Below are 15,702 nucleotides of genomic sequence, written 5' to 3'. Positions count from 1 at the left end.
CGCCCCGGCCCCGCCCCCAGGGGCGCCCCCAGGCCTCCAGCCCCCCCCAGGCCTGGGGTCCCGGGCGGCCATGGCCCCTTGGGCGTGGAGGTCCGGGGGGGGGGGCTCAGGGCTTCCAGGCAGGCGTGCCCCCCCTTGGTCCCGGGGCCCACACGGAGCCCACATCAAACACTTGGGGATGAGAGGACAAACCCCGAACTGCGGGAGCACAGTCGTGAAGCTCTCCTGCCCAAGTGAAGGCAGATCTAAATAAGCCGCAACATGTCAGTTGTGCCCAGTTAGGTCGAGCCAATGAGATAAAAATGGCAATTCTAGCCAAGTCATGGAGCAGTGGCTGCGCCCAGGTGCCAAAGAAACTGCAGGAGATGCCCACAGCGCCCTTCTGTCTGGCAAACCCCAAGCCATCGGCCTCTGGGGTCGGAACTCAGTATTTGACAAAAATTGTGCGGAAAGCTGGAAACCAGTCTGGCCCAAAGTAGCCACAGAGCCACAGCCCCCATGCTATAGCAGAAGAAGGTCAAACTGGGCACCGCACTTAGACCTAAAGAGCAACGCCCCAGACAAATTAGTAGGCCAAAACCATACTCCACCTGATCTAGGGAAAAGTGCCACAGAGAGCATTATGAACTGCAAAATGAATGATTTTGACTACATTCAGTGGAAAAGGATTCACACTAATGTAATCAGTGCTGCTAAAATAAGAAGGAAAGCAGGAAGCTGAGAAACAATCGTTACAGCTACAAGTTCTGATAAAGCTCTCATTTGTAAAATATATAGAGAATTGCATCAAATTTATAAAGTCACAAATCATTCCCCAATTGGTAAATGATCAACAGACAGGAACAGTTTTCAAGTGAAGAAATTAAAGCTAGATATATATACATACATATATATTCATATAAAAATACTCCAAATCATTATTGATTAGAGAAATGCAAAGTAAAAACAATGAGGTATCATCTCACATCTATTCAATTAGCCCAGATGAGAAAAAGGCAAGATGATCAATGCTGGAGAGCTTGTGGGAGGATTGGGACATTGATGCATTGCTGGTGGAGTTGGGAACGGATCCAACCTTTCTAGAGAGCAATAGGGAACTATGCCCAAAGAGCCATAAAACTGTTCATGCTCTTTGATCCAAGATCTAAGTCTATGTCCAGAAAATATTATAAAAAATGGGAAAAATCCTACATGTTCCAAAATATTCATAGCAGCCCCTTTTGTGGTGGCAAAGAATTGGAAATTGAGGCGATGCCCATCCATTGGGGAATGGCTAAGCAGGTTATGGTACATGAATACCATGAAATGCTATTGTTCCATAAAAAACCATGAATGCTTGGACTCCAGAGAAGCAGGGAAGGGGTTATGGGATCTGAGGCCTCAGCAAAGGGAGTAGAACCAAGAGAACACTGTACACATGAACAGCAACATGAGCAGATGAACAACCTTGATGGAAGCAGCTTGTCTTGGCAGGCTAGAGAGCTAGCACAACTGTATTTGACTGACTATGGACTATATTATCCCCATCAAGTGGAAGAAAAACAAAAAACACACACACACACACACACACACACACACACACACACGCCCACACACACCCATACCCCCCACCCCCACACAACCCCCCCCCACCCACACACACCCCCCCACACCCCCCCACAACCCACCCACCCACACCCCCCACACCCACACACACCCCCACCCACACAACCCACCCCCCACACACCCACACACACCCACACACACCCATCCACCCCCCCACACACACATACACCCCCACACACCCTCACACACCCCCACATACACAACCCACACCCACCCACACAGACACACACCCACACACACCCACACATACACAACCCACCCCACACCCCCACCCCCACACATACACCACCCCCACACACATACACACCACCCCCACACACCCATACACATACACCCACACCCACACACACCCACACACACACACACCCACACATACACACCCACCCATACACCCTCACACACCCACACATACACAACCCACCCCAAACACCCACACCCACACACAGACACACACCCCACACACACCCACACACACCCACTCCCCCCACCCCCCCCCCACACCCATACCCACACCCCCCCACACCCCACACACATACACCCACACAACCCACCTCCACACACACCCACCCCCCCCCCACACACACCCCCCACATACCCACACACACCCACACATACACAACCCACCCCAACACCCACACCCACACACCCACACCCACACACATACACCCCCCACAACCCCCCACACCCACACACACCCACACAACCCACCCCACACACATACACACACCCACACCCCACACACATATACACCCCTACACCCCCACACACACCCCCACACCCACACACCCCGCACATACACACCCACACCCACACCCCCACACACACCCCCACCCACACACACACCACCCCCACACACATACACACCCTCACACCCCCACACCCCCACATACACAACCCACCCACACACACATACACCACCCCCACAATACACACACCCACCCACACCCACACACATACACACCCCCACACACATACACACCCACCCCCACACACATACACCCCACACACACACCCCCACCCCCCCACACACCCACACACCACACACACCCACACCCCCCCCCACATACACCCCCCACACACATACACACCCCCACACACCCACACCCACCCCAGACACACATACACACCCACACCCACACATACACACACCCACACACACCCACACCCACAGACACACATACACACCCACACCCACACCCACACCCAGACATACACACCCCCCACACATACACACACCCACACACATACACACCCACCCCACACACGTACACACACCCACACACACCCACACACACCTCATCCACACACACCCACACACATACACACCCACCCCACACACATACACACACACCCACACGCACACATACACACACACACAAATACAAAAGCAACCCTCCAGAATCTGATAAACACATTATAAAAATTATCTCTTATGTATCTTTTCCCCTTAATCCTAATTCTTCATGCAGAAAGTTACTAATTTGTAAACAAGTTTATCAAAATATGTATGTAAAATGTTAACCTCACTGCTTCATACTTAAGGGGAGAGGGGTGAGAAGGGAATGTGGAGGGAAATTTTGTAACTTGGAAATATGCATGTACATATGGATGAAAATAAAGAAAATAGAAAAAAAAGAAAAAAGAGATTCCATCTATCACAGGAGAGCATTCTCCTAAGCAGAAATGGCCTTGATCATCACCTGGCTAATTCACCAAAGATGTCTTAGACAAAGCTCTGAAGGGAGAATGTGAAGGGTACCAGGAACCAAAGACTAATTTTGGAAATGTCACCTCTCTGTCTGGAGTTAGCCCTCATTACCTAGAGCTGAGCTGGGATATGGAGAAACTGTCCCAAGTAATTTTTGTTCTGGAGAGACAAATTTGGGCAGCTCCATCTTGCATGGCTCATAAAGCTTTCTTGTTTAAGTGGGAGGTTTCAGAGAAAAGAACTTCACTTCCAGAGAAGGTTTTAATTGGGGCATTACCTTTCAGGTGAAGTTCTTTTAGCTTATAGTAAAAGTGGAACCTTAGCAGGAGTCAGGAGGATGTGAGTTCAAATACAACCCTGGACACTTAATAATTACCTAGCTGTGTGACCTTGGGCAAGCCACTATACCCCACTGCCTTAGAAAACAAAACAAAACAAAAAGTGGAACCACAGACATTAGTTGTTGTTCAGTAGTGTCTGGTTCTTTGTGACTACATTTGGGATTTTCTTGGCAGACACTGGAGTGGTTTGTCATTTTCTCCTCCAGTTCTTTTTACAGATGAATAAACTGAGACAACAGAGTTTAAATGACTTGCCCAGGGTCATACAGCTATGAATCTTCCTGATTCTCTCAACTGAGCCACTTAGCTGTCCATAGATATTAGAGTTAAATATATAATTATACCATTGAAGATATTGAGTCATCCCCCCCCCCCCCCCCCCCCCCCCCCCGCCCAGGATTGCAAATAGACCTGCATTTAAATCCTTGTTTTCTCACCTACTAGCTCTGTGATTTTGGTCCAATTATTCTTTCTCTAGTCCTTCAGATTGGTACCTCAAAGTGGAGAGGAACCTCTAAGATCATCTATTCAAGTTGGGACCATATGGAATAGGAATCTATTCCTCTCTACTCTCCTCATCAAAGAGATCATTCAGCTTTAATTAAAAAAGAATGATTGGGGCACCTAGGTGGTGCAATGGATAAAGCACTGGCCCTGGAGTCAGGAGTACCTGGGTTCAAATCTGGTCTCAGATACTTAATAATTACCTAGTTGTGTGGCCTTGGGCAAGCCACTTAACTCTGCCTTGCAAAAACCTATAAAAAAAAAAGAATGATTGTATGCATAAAGAGTGTAAGTCTAATATAGTGTTACCAACATAAATAATGGTAAATCAGTTCCCTATATACCATTCATGACATTGGTGAATCCAAAAATCTCCCAAAGGAATTCAATCCATTTGGGGCAGTGATTCCTATGAGGAATTGGTAGCTGGTTGACTCAGTGGATAGAATGCCTGGCCTGGAGTCAGGAAGACTCAATTTTATTTCAAATCAGGCCTTAGATACTTCATAGCTGTGTGACCTTGGACAAATCATTTCACCCTGCCTGCCTCAGTTTTCTCATCTAATAAAAAAAATGAGCTGGAGAAGAAAATGACAAACTACTCTAGCTTCTTTGTCAAAAAAGCTCCAAATGAGGTCATGAAGAGTCAGACACAACTAAAAAAATGAATTGAAAAACTCAGATTTTTAGCTTAAAGTTAAAAACAAATTTCTTCTCTCATTACAATTTATTCTTAATACTTCTAATTCTTGACCCTTCGAGCTACTTTCCATATGCCTTCCCATGCTACAGAGAGCACTAGTCTTCCGCTGGTGAAACTTTTCAGAAGTTTCATTTGAGGAAGTCCCCTCCCTCCCCCCATACTCGGTTCCTAATTTCTCAGACTACTTTCCCACCTTGCCTCCAGAGGAGTACTTTTTCTCAGTTGCCTTTTCTGTGTGATCTTCCCCAATTAGAAGGCAAACTCTGCCAGTAGGTCCTGACTTTCAGAGAGCAGGGCAGATAGTAAAGGCTTAATAAAGTCTTTATCTTATTTAATTCAGCTCATTCTTCTAAGTCAAGCATGATAAATCTAATTCCCCTTGCATATATAACATCTTCAAAGAGTAAAAGAATAATAAGTCTTTTCCTTTAAATCTAAGCAACTAATCCTCTCTGGTTCTGGTTTTGGACACTCTGTTCTTACTAATGCATGCTTAAATTATGGGAGCCTTCTTTTAACTGTCCTGTGCAAAAAGTCTTTGTAGACTTTATTTGACTTTAATGGATCAAATGCTTCTTTATAATCCATAAACAACAGGAAATTTTTTTTACTGAAATTCATCTGAAAGTACAAAAGATCATGATCTTAAAGGAAACAATGAAAAAAGAAAACTGGAAAGGAAGGAGCCTGTTGGGTCCAGGTATTAAATTATATTATAAAGCAATAATTCTCAAAAATATTTAGTTCATGTTAGAAAATGGCTAGTGAAGTAACTCAGTGAATAGAATACCAGGTCTGGAGGAAGGAAGTCTGCTAGTGTCAACTACTTTTGCTCAGTTTTCAACTCAGATCCTCCAGTGAACCATCTAGCTAAGGGTAATTAGAGGAAAAGTGATTCCAGGGCATATTTTTCTATATCGAGTGGTACTAGAATAGAAATAGGCTTCTAAAAGCTGGTCAGTCCCTAGGATTTAACTTCACTTTGGAAGCAGGGCCAAATGGAAGAATTAAGACACCAGACTGGCCCTTTAGGAATATTAAGGTAGGCATCTTAAGTAGGCTTGATACGATTACTTATTCCTACCTCAGAATCTCCCAATTATATTTTTCATTTATAAATTTGTTTCTTAAAATTTCATATAGTTTTCATTTTTTTTTCTGAAGGTCAGGATCACTTTCTTTTTCCACCAAACTTTGAGAGATTAGAGATGAGTTGGAAACCCAATTCCTGGAGCTGTGACTATATGGTATGAAGGTTCAAAATACACACTCAGAAGCAGATCACAAAGACAAAGATTCTGCATCCACAGCCTCCCAAAAAATATGAACTGGTTTTAGGTCATGGAAGAGCTTAAAAAGATTTTTTAAGGGAAGTAGAGGAAAAATTGGGAAGAGAAATGAGAGCAATTCAGGAAAATCATGAAAACCAAATCAGTAGCTTGGTGAAGGAGTCTCAAAAAAGCACTGAAGAAAATAGCATCTTAAAAATGGATTTGGGGGTGGCTAGGTGGCGCAGTGGATAAAGGACCGGCCCTGGAGTCAGGAGTACCTGAGTTCAAATCTGGCCTCAGACACTTAATAATTACCTAGCTGTGTGGCCTTGGGCAAGCCACTCAACCCCATTGCTTTGAAAAAAAAATAAATGAATTTGGGTCAACTTCTGACCAAGATGGTGGAGAGAAGATAGGCAGATTGCTAAAGTCTCCTGATCTTCCCTTATAAATAATATGAAACAAACCTCTTAATAGAAATCTGATTGACAAAACCCAGAAAGAAAAGCCAGGAGAAGAACATCCACCTCAGGATCTGTCTTCCAAGATCATGGGTGAGTCAGGGCACAGAGGGCAGACTCTGCTGAGAGCCTGGGACCAGTGACAGCTTGGGAGCCTGGATCAGCTGGATTAGCCTGGTTGACTGCAGGGAATGGGGGGGACCTTGGGTCAACTAGGGAGCAGAGGCATCTGTGGTCTGGAGGGAGAGTTCTGAGCAGGAGAATTGGTCATGAGGAACTCAGAGTCCACACCTCCATTTCAGCTGAAGCCTCTTCCCAGAACAGACACAATTACAGGCTACTTCTGCCCCAGACTAAGGCCCAGCAGCAGAACCACCTCAGCTGACCACAGGGAGAGTGATCACCTCACCCCAGGGTATAGCCCACAATTGATTAAAGACAAAAGTATTTAACATCTTCAACCACTTCCTCTAGGCCAAGGGAGAGAGGAGCCTCAGTAGAGGTCACAGACACTCCAGAGAAAGCAACCAACACCCCTACTGGTCAGTTGGAGATATTAGACTCCGAGAGCAAAACCTCTGCACCCCTACTGGCCGCTGGAGATATTGCACTCAGTAAGTAAAGTCTCTAGGGATCCTGACACCAAACCCCTGTGAACCAGCCCCTCCCCAACACAATGTTTTAGGATAATGAAGAAAGGCCAGCGCAAAGGCCGGTCTATAGAAAAATTCTTGGAAGGAAAAGACACTAACTCAGAGAGACCTAGAACCTCTGAGGAGAATATGATCTGGTCTTCAGCACAAAAAGACTTCCTTGAAGAAATAAGGAAGGAGTTTAAAAATCAATTGGAAAAAAATTTGGAAGAGAAAATTAACACCTTGCAACAAGAAAGCAATTCTCTCAAAACCTCAATTGGTCAAATGGAAAACTCTTACAAAAATAGAATTGACCAATTGGAAAACAAGTTGCAAAAGGTAAATGAAGAAATTCTTCTCTTAAATGGAGTCTGTGGAAACTAATGACTTCATGAGACAGCAATAGTCTGTTAAAGAAAACCAAAAAATTGAAAAAATAGAAGAAAATGTAAAATACCTCATCAGCAAAACCACTTGACCTCGAGAATTAGATCAAGGAGGGATAACTTGATAATTATAAGCCTTCCTGAAAATATTGAAGAGGGAAAAAAAGCCTAGACTTAATATTACAGGATCTAGTGATGGAAAATTGCCCTGATATCATGGAACCAGAGGGCAAAATAGTTATTGAAAGAATACACTGATCCCTTCCAGAAAGAGATCCTAAATTGAAAACACCAAGGAATGTTGTGGCCAAATTCCAGAACTATAAGATAAAAGAGAAAATCCTGCAAGCAGGCAGAAAGAAACAATTTAAATATCAAGGAGCCACAGTAAGGATTACACAGGACCTGGCTGCATCAACATTAAGGGATCGAAGGGCCTGAAACAAGACATTCCAAAGAGCAAGGGAGCTTGGAATGCAGCCAAGAATCCACTATCTGGCAAAGCTGAGCCTTCTCTTTCAGGGGAAAAGATGGACATTTAACAAAATGGAAGACTTCCAACAATTCCTGACGAAAAAACCAGAGCTAAATAGAAAATTTGGACATCAAACAGGAAGTTCAAGAGAGATATAAAAAGGTAAAAAAAGGGGGGGGTAAAGAAAAAACTGCTATCCAATAAGATGAAACTAGCTATATCCCAGCATAGGGAAAAAAGGAGATTCACATAACTCTTGAGAATTGTAACTCTATCAGAGAGAATATACCTAGCCAGAAGTGATGGCCACTCATGACTTAGCCATGAGACTGCTACCCAGTGGGATGAAACTGGCTATATCCCTACTTGGGAGAAAGACTCTAATAACTCTCAAGAACTGTAACTCTTTTAGAGAGAACATACTTAGCCAGAAGTGATGGATACTCAGGATTTTCTATGACTTAGATAGAATGATTTAAAAACACTTCTTCCTTCTTTAAAATGGGGGACAGTAAGGAGATGGGAGGAGGGAGGGGATTGAATAGGGTAAATCTCATTACATTAAGAGGTACAAAATATGTATGGTAATAGAGGGGAAGAAGGGAGGAGATGAGAAACACCTGAATCTTCCTCTCATTAGACTTGGTTTAAAGTTAACTTACACACACACTCAGTTAACTTAAAAAACATCTTACCTTTCAAGTATTAAAAGGAGAATAAATGGAGTTTTCCTTAAAATAATAATACACAGTATCTATCTAAAACAATCAAGAACTATTGTAGGTCATGAGGTTAAACTAGGAGTATTTCCCATAAGACCAGGAATGAGAAAAGGATACCCATTATTATCATTACTATTCAATATAGTATTAGAATTGTTAGCTTTAGCAAAAAAGAGGAGAAAAAGAAATTGAAGGAATTAGAATTGGCAGTGAAGAAGCAAAACTGTCACTCTTTGCAGGTGTTATAATGGTTTACTTAGATAACCCTAGAAAATCATCTAAAAAGCTACTAGAAAATTAAATTCATCACGGTAGTAGGATATAAAATAAACCTAAGCAAATCATCAACATTTCTAGATATGAAAAACAAAACCCAAAGGCAAGAGATAGAAAGAGAAATTTCAAACCCCCTCAATGATGATGAAATCTGCCTTCCCCCCGGCCTACTGGAGTCTTTAGATGCCCACTCTTGTGGGCATAAGCCTCAGCACTTAGCCCCTCTCCCCCATGCCGGGGTGGAATCTTTCCTGGAGACCTCAAACAAAGCAGGACCATCTTGTACTCCAGCTGATGTTGGCACAACTTCAGAGAGGAGGTGAAAAGCTTATACAGATACCTACCAAATTCCTTAGCAAAGGCTGCTGCTTTGGCTTACCTCCAGAATTCTAGTGGGACAAAAGTGCCCTTATATTTTGAATAACACAAAATATAGTTCTCCAGAAAAGGTAGGCCTCCCTTCCTGCTCCTGCCTCCTAGGCTTACCCATAACCACAGACTAGGCAAAGTGGTGGAACCTGTCACACTGCCCCAAGAAGATGTTCAACAAAAAGGGCTGGTCCCCTGGTTTCATTTTAGAGGAGAAAAACAAAACTTAGAAAGGTATTGACTCATCGATCATCTCACTGCAAGTTAGTGGTAGGGTCAGATGGGGCTAGAATCTGGGCTGTCTGACCCCCCCCCCCCCCAATAACTGACTTCTGACTCCCAACTCCAACCTGCTCCTCCAACTATGCTGCCTTTGCTCAGAATCTCATGACCCCACAGTACCCTGGCAAGTGTCAGGTCAAGACCCCATTGCTCCCCTCTTTCCTCTCCCTTTAAACCTCACATGCTGTACCCACCAAGTAATTTTAATCTAAAGGCCATCTCCTGGCTGTTCTGCCTGTCCATGGGGACCAATTCCTGTTAGCTCAGACCTGTGGGCACAGTCATCAACAAAGTTTGGTGGGGCAGTCCTGCCACCGACATCCACACCTTTAAAAATCTCTGGTCTGGAGCAGCCTGACTTCCCCTTCTCTACCCAGGGATGACCCATCACACCCTCTCCTTGCCCAAAGGATCAGGGTCATCTCAGCTCTGAAGATGAGTTAAGTGCAAGACCAGCCCCAGAGAATCTGTTGCAGGGACCCCCTGAGTCCGCTCTTTCTTCCACGTGTCAAACAATAAACATTTATTAATACCATGTCTTAGGGAAACAAGTGTGATCTTCACCCCTTTCCCAAGCCTCCTGTTCCTCAATTCAAACATCAATGTGCTCCTTAACTGGCATTCTTTTATGATATGACCTTCACTCTCCTCCCATGATCTGCATCTTGTTCTCCAAACCCTTCACTTCTACAACGGGGTCCCCAGAAGTGAACACAGCCAGAGATGATCTGGTCAGAGCAGGCAATGAACCTGTCAATATCCTAACCCTGACAGGAGACATGCATTAGTCTTCTCCAGCTGAAAATCATATTAGCTTTTTTTAAAAAGGTTGCTTCTTACTTTGGTATTAAAAGATGACTTTTTATTGGTTGACATACATAAACAGTCTGAATAGATCAACTGATATTACAGGTGAGCAACTCCATTCAAGTAAGTCCCCACTTGCAAAAAAATTTTAATTACTCATTTTCTCTTTTTAAAATTTCTGTAATATTGAAATATTACAGGGCAGCTAGGTGGCACAGTGGCTAGAGCACCAGCTCTGGAGTCAGGAGGACCTGAGTTCAAGTCTTACCTCAGAAATTTAACAATTACCTGTGTGACCTTGGGCAAGTCAATTAACCCCATTGCCTTTCAAAACAAAACAAAAAATAATAAATAAATTAAAAAAAAGAAATACTACCTTAGTGTATTTTGTTTGTTACATCTGAAATTCATAACTTCTGTAAAAATATACACAAACTAAGAATCAATTAAAGATTTTTTTAAAGGATTCTGGAAGCCATGACATTGCTTATGTTTATTTGAACATGGATAGTGTGTGCCTATGAATAGAGAAAATTGTTTTTGTAAAATTTGTTGCTATATGTAGTTTAAAATTATTGTATTTTTTCATTCCAAATCTTTTGTTGTAAAATCACTTGTGCAATGGATAAAATTTTGTGATGTTTTTAAGATATTGTTCTTATTGTTCACACTATAAGATTAAAATAATTGTGGCATTTTCTGTACTTTTAGATTTAGAAAGTATAGACCTAAATCTCTGTCTGATCATAGGAAATTGCTATTGCAGACATCATCAAGTTTGCACATGGTCATCAGCCTCACTATCTTCCAGCCATCAAAGTCCAGTGGGAAAGTCAGGGTGAGTAGTGATGGCTCAGAATGCAGGGGATGACCTTGGCATGTTTGTTGTCTGACCAAGGTCTTAGTGCTTCACAGAGTGAAGGCAGGGACTGAAGGAGGGGAACATTTCATCTCCAGTGTCTAGTCCAGAGGGCAAGACATAGTAGGTGCTTCTTCAATGCTTACTGAGTGAGGGATGGATCCCAGAAGAGCCAATCATGCTTCCATAAATTTCCTCAGAGGAGGCAGAATCTTTGAGGTCTTCCAGGGGAGGGAGCTATCCCACGGAGGGCTGAAGGGATCAGATGAAGAATTTGAATTCAGTTCAGACTCCCAGGATGTCTTCATCCTGGTTGTCTAATGTAATTCCCAAAGGTCAGTAATTTGTGGTTTAACAATATGTCACACACTTGAAAGTTTTTATTTTCCTGCTCTAGGACATCTTTTGTTGAACTGCAATAATGAAATTTAGAAACAATAGCTTATCTGAAGTAAGTGGAAGCAGGAGGGCTGAAAGCTGGAAATTGAGGCGACAGCCAAAGCTAAGCTCATACCCTCTTTCCTGAGAGGTTTAGCTCCCTGTCCTCTTAGTTGGAAAAGTATGGGATCTATCTTTGGCAGGTTCTCTAGCAGGGCAGGACCCCTGAGGCTGAGAGGCATTTGTGGAGTGGCCTTCCTCACCCCCCCCCCAACCCTTTACAATGGGAAGTCTAGGTCACAGCTCAAAATGAAGGGGCTCAAAGGGGGCTGTGCCCATGGTTTGTTCAGATTGTTCCTCTGGGTGGTCACCAGGACAGGGAGACTGGGCCCCCAGACCTGTAGCTCTGCCTTAGAGGAAAGGCAACAAGCATTTCTTTTTCTCTTCTTATGGACCAGAGCCTGTACTAAATGCTGGGGTCATCAATGTAAGAGAATGGAAAAACAGTCCCTGCCCTCCTGCAGCTTCCATTCTAATAGAAGACAATACAAAACATAGATCTGATAGATTATTCCATGTTTGCCTAATAGGCTTATGGTATAACCATTTATGTCTAGATCCTCTACTCATTTTGCCATTTTCTTACTATAAATTGTGAGATATTGGTGTTATGCCAAGTTTTTAATCGTACCATTTTCTAGTTTTCCCAGAGGTTTTTGTCAGATGATGAATTCTTATCCCAGAAGCTGGAGTCTTTGGGTTTATCAATCAATAGATTACAGTAGTATTTACTAGTTTCTTTTGTTCTTAATCTATTCCACTGCTCCACTACTCTCTTAGCCTAGACCCAACAGTTTTTTTTTTTTAGATTTTTCAAGGCAATGGGGTTAAGTGGCTTGCCCAAGGCCACACAGCTAAGTCATTATTAAGTGTCTGAGGCTGGATTTGAACTCAGGGACTCCTGACTCCAGGGCCGGTTCTCTATCCACTGTGCCACCTAGCCGCCCCTTGACCCAACAGTTTTTTGATGACTGATACTTTATAATAGAGTTTTAGACCTGGTACAGCTAAGCCACCTTTCTTTGGTTATCTTTTATTATTTTGCATGATATTCTTGACCGATGTTCCTCTAGATAAATTTTGTTATTATTTTTTCTAGCTCTGCATAATTATTTTTTGTAGTTTGGTTGGCACGACAGTGAATAAGTAATTTAATTTAGGTAGAATTGTCATTATTAGCTCAGTCTAAGAATAAACAATTTACATTTTTCCAGTTGTTTGGTTATGACTTTATTTTTGTGAAGTGTTTTGGAACTGTATTTACACAGTTTCTGGTTTTGTCTTGAGATGTAGATTCCCAAGAATCTTATGTTCTATGGAATTTCTTTGTTGTTATAGAAATGCCGATGCTTGATTACCTTTGCTAAAGCTACTAATTGTTTCAAGTACTATAATTGATTTTTTCTAGGGTTCCCTAAGCATATCATCATATCATCTGCAAAGAGTGGAAGTTTCTTTCCTCAATGCCTGTTCTAATTTCAATTTATTTTTCTTTTCTTACTGCTAAAGGTAGCATTTCTATTACAATATTGAATGATGGTGATGATAATGGACATCCTTGGTTCATCCGTGAACTTACTGGAAATGCTGTCCCCATTACAAACAATGCTTGCTGATGATTTTATGTCTAATCTCTCTAGTGTTTTTTATAGGAGTAAGTGCTGGATTTTGTCAAAGGCTTTGTCAGTATCTAATGAAATAATTACATCATTTGTTAGTTTTATTATGGATACAATTACGCTGATTATTTTACTAATAATTGAACTATCTCTGCATATGTGGTATAAATCCCATCTGATCATCATGTATTATCATCGTGATAACCTGCTGAAATCTTTGCTAAAATTAATTGAAGATTTTTGTCTCAATAATCATTGGGGTTAGAGGTCTATAATTTCCTTTGTTTTGGTTCTTCCTGGTTTAGGTAGCAGCACCATGTTGTCACAAAAGAACTCCTTTTTCTAATTTTTTAAAAATAGTTTATATAGAATGGGAATTGTTTTTTAAATGTTTGGAAGAATTCATGTGAAAATCCATCTACCCGGGGGAGATTTTTTCTTAGGGAATTCTTGATGGTTTGTTCAATTTTTTTTTCTGAAATGCAATTATTTAAATATTTTATTTTTCCTTCTGTCAATCTGGGTGATTTATGTATTTGCAAATATTCATCTATATCACTAACACTGTCAGATTTATTGGCAGACGGGTGAGCAAAATAACTATTATTCTGAGTATCTCCTTATTGGTGGTAAATTCACCCTTTTCATTTCTAATACTCATAATTTCATTTTCCTTTTAAATCAAAATTTATAAAAAGGTTTTTTTTATAAAAACCAACTCAGTTTTATTAGTTTTACTTTTAATTTTATTAATCTCTCTTTTTACTTCCAGAATTTCTAATTTAGTATTTAATTGTGGATTTTTAATTTTTTTTTTAGCTTTTTTTAGTTGTATGTCCAGGTCATTGATCTCCTTTATGAATTTCATTCTTTTAAATACTGAGAGTTACAATATTTCCCTTAATAACTGCTTTGTTTGTATCACACAAATCTTGGTTTATTGTCTCATTACTGTCATTGCTGTTGATGAAGTTATTATTTCTATTATTTGATGCTTAATCCACTCATTCTTTAACATTAGGTTATTTGACTTCCAAATTTTTATCTTATCTTTTTTCCATGTCTCTTTTTTTACACATGATTTTTATTGCATCATGAGCTGAAAAGGATGCATTTAATTATGTTTTTCACCCCTACTACATGGTCAAGTTTTTTGAGTATTTTGTCAAGAAATACAGGTATATGCTTTCTATTACCATTCAAGTTTGTCCAGATACCTTTCATAGATAACTTTTCTAAAATTCTATTCACTTCCCTAACTTAATAAAATTCTGAGAGGGAGGTTGACATCTCAAACTAGTATAGTTTTGCTGTTTTTGTTTTCCTGTAAGTCATTTGGCTTCTCTAAGAATTTTGCTGCTATACCATTTGGTGCATGTTTAGTATTGATAGTACATCACTGTACCTTTTAGAAAGATTTTTCTTCCTTAACTCTTTTAACGAGTTCTATTTTTGCTTTTGTTTTCACCGAGGTAAGGACTATTAGCCGTACTGTTTTTTTTTTTTTAACTTCAGGTGAAGCATAATATATTCTGCTCCAGACTTTTACCTTTATTGTATGTGCATCTTTTGGCTTCAAATGTATTTCTTGTAAACATATTGTAGGGTTATGATTTTAATACACTCCACTATCTGCTTCCATTTTATGGGAGAGTTTATCCCATCCACACTCACCATTATGATTATTTCCTTCCATTCTATTTCCCCTCATTTGTACTTTTCTGATTTCTCCAAAAGTGTTTTGCTTTTGATTGATGCTTCTTTCAATCTGCCCTCTCTTTTATTAAAAAATTCCCATTCTTTTCATATGTACATATACATATATATACATATATATATGTATATATATATATATATGTGTGTGTGTGTGTGTGTATATATATATTCCTTTTCCCCCCTCCATTTTATCACTTCCTTCTTCCCTTTTCTTATCCTTTCCTCCCCTGCTTCCCTATAAGGTAGGATAAATTTCTAAATATATGTTATTCCCTCTTAGAGCTGAATCTGTTGAGTATAGGATCTGCTCAATGCATACACCTCCCTTCTTTCTCTCTCCCTCTAATATTAGTTCCTTGGTACCTCTTCATGGTGTTATAAATCCTCTAATGCCTCTGAATTCTTATCTCAGAGTAAGTCTTTATCTTCTCCCATGTCCTAATTGTTTTATAGCTGTCTTGTACTCATTTCCTCTATCAAAGTATATCCCTTTCAATTGGTCTGATAGAAGTACAATTCTCAAGA

At 41.1% G+C, this 15,702-nt stretch overlaps 1 protein-coding gene across 1 annotated transcript in view; it reads right to left on the bottom strand.

Annotated features, from left to right (window-relative positions):
* The window catches only part of LOC141497107 (uncharacterized), a 46,851-nt gene extending 35,228 nt beyond the window's left edge, over positions 1 to 11,623 (bottom strand). The window contains exon 1 of the mRNA XM_074199705.1: positions 11,551 to 11,623. The gene's annotated coding sequence lies outside the window, so the exon portion shown is untranslated. The remainder of the gene's footprint in view (positions 1 to 11,550) is intronic.
* Between the last annotated feature and the right edge of the window lie 4,079 nt (positions 11,624 to 15,702).

The sequence above is a fragment of the Macrotis lagotis genome, chromosome X (genome assembly GCF_037893015.1).
Source record: "Macrotis lagotis isolate mMagLag1 chromosome X, bilby.v1.9.chrom.fasta, whole genome shotgun sequence".
Classification (NCBI taxonomy): domain Eukaryota; kingdom Metazoa; phylum Chordata; class Mammalia; order Peramelemorphia; family Peramelidae; genus Macrotis; species Macrotis lagotis.
The sequence above is the reverse complement of the archived record's forward strand: the minus strand, read 5'-3'. Positions and strand labels throughout refer to the sequence as shown.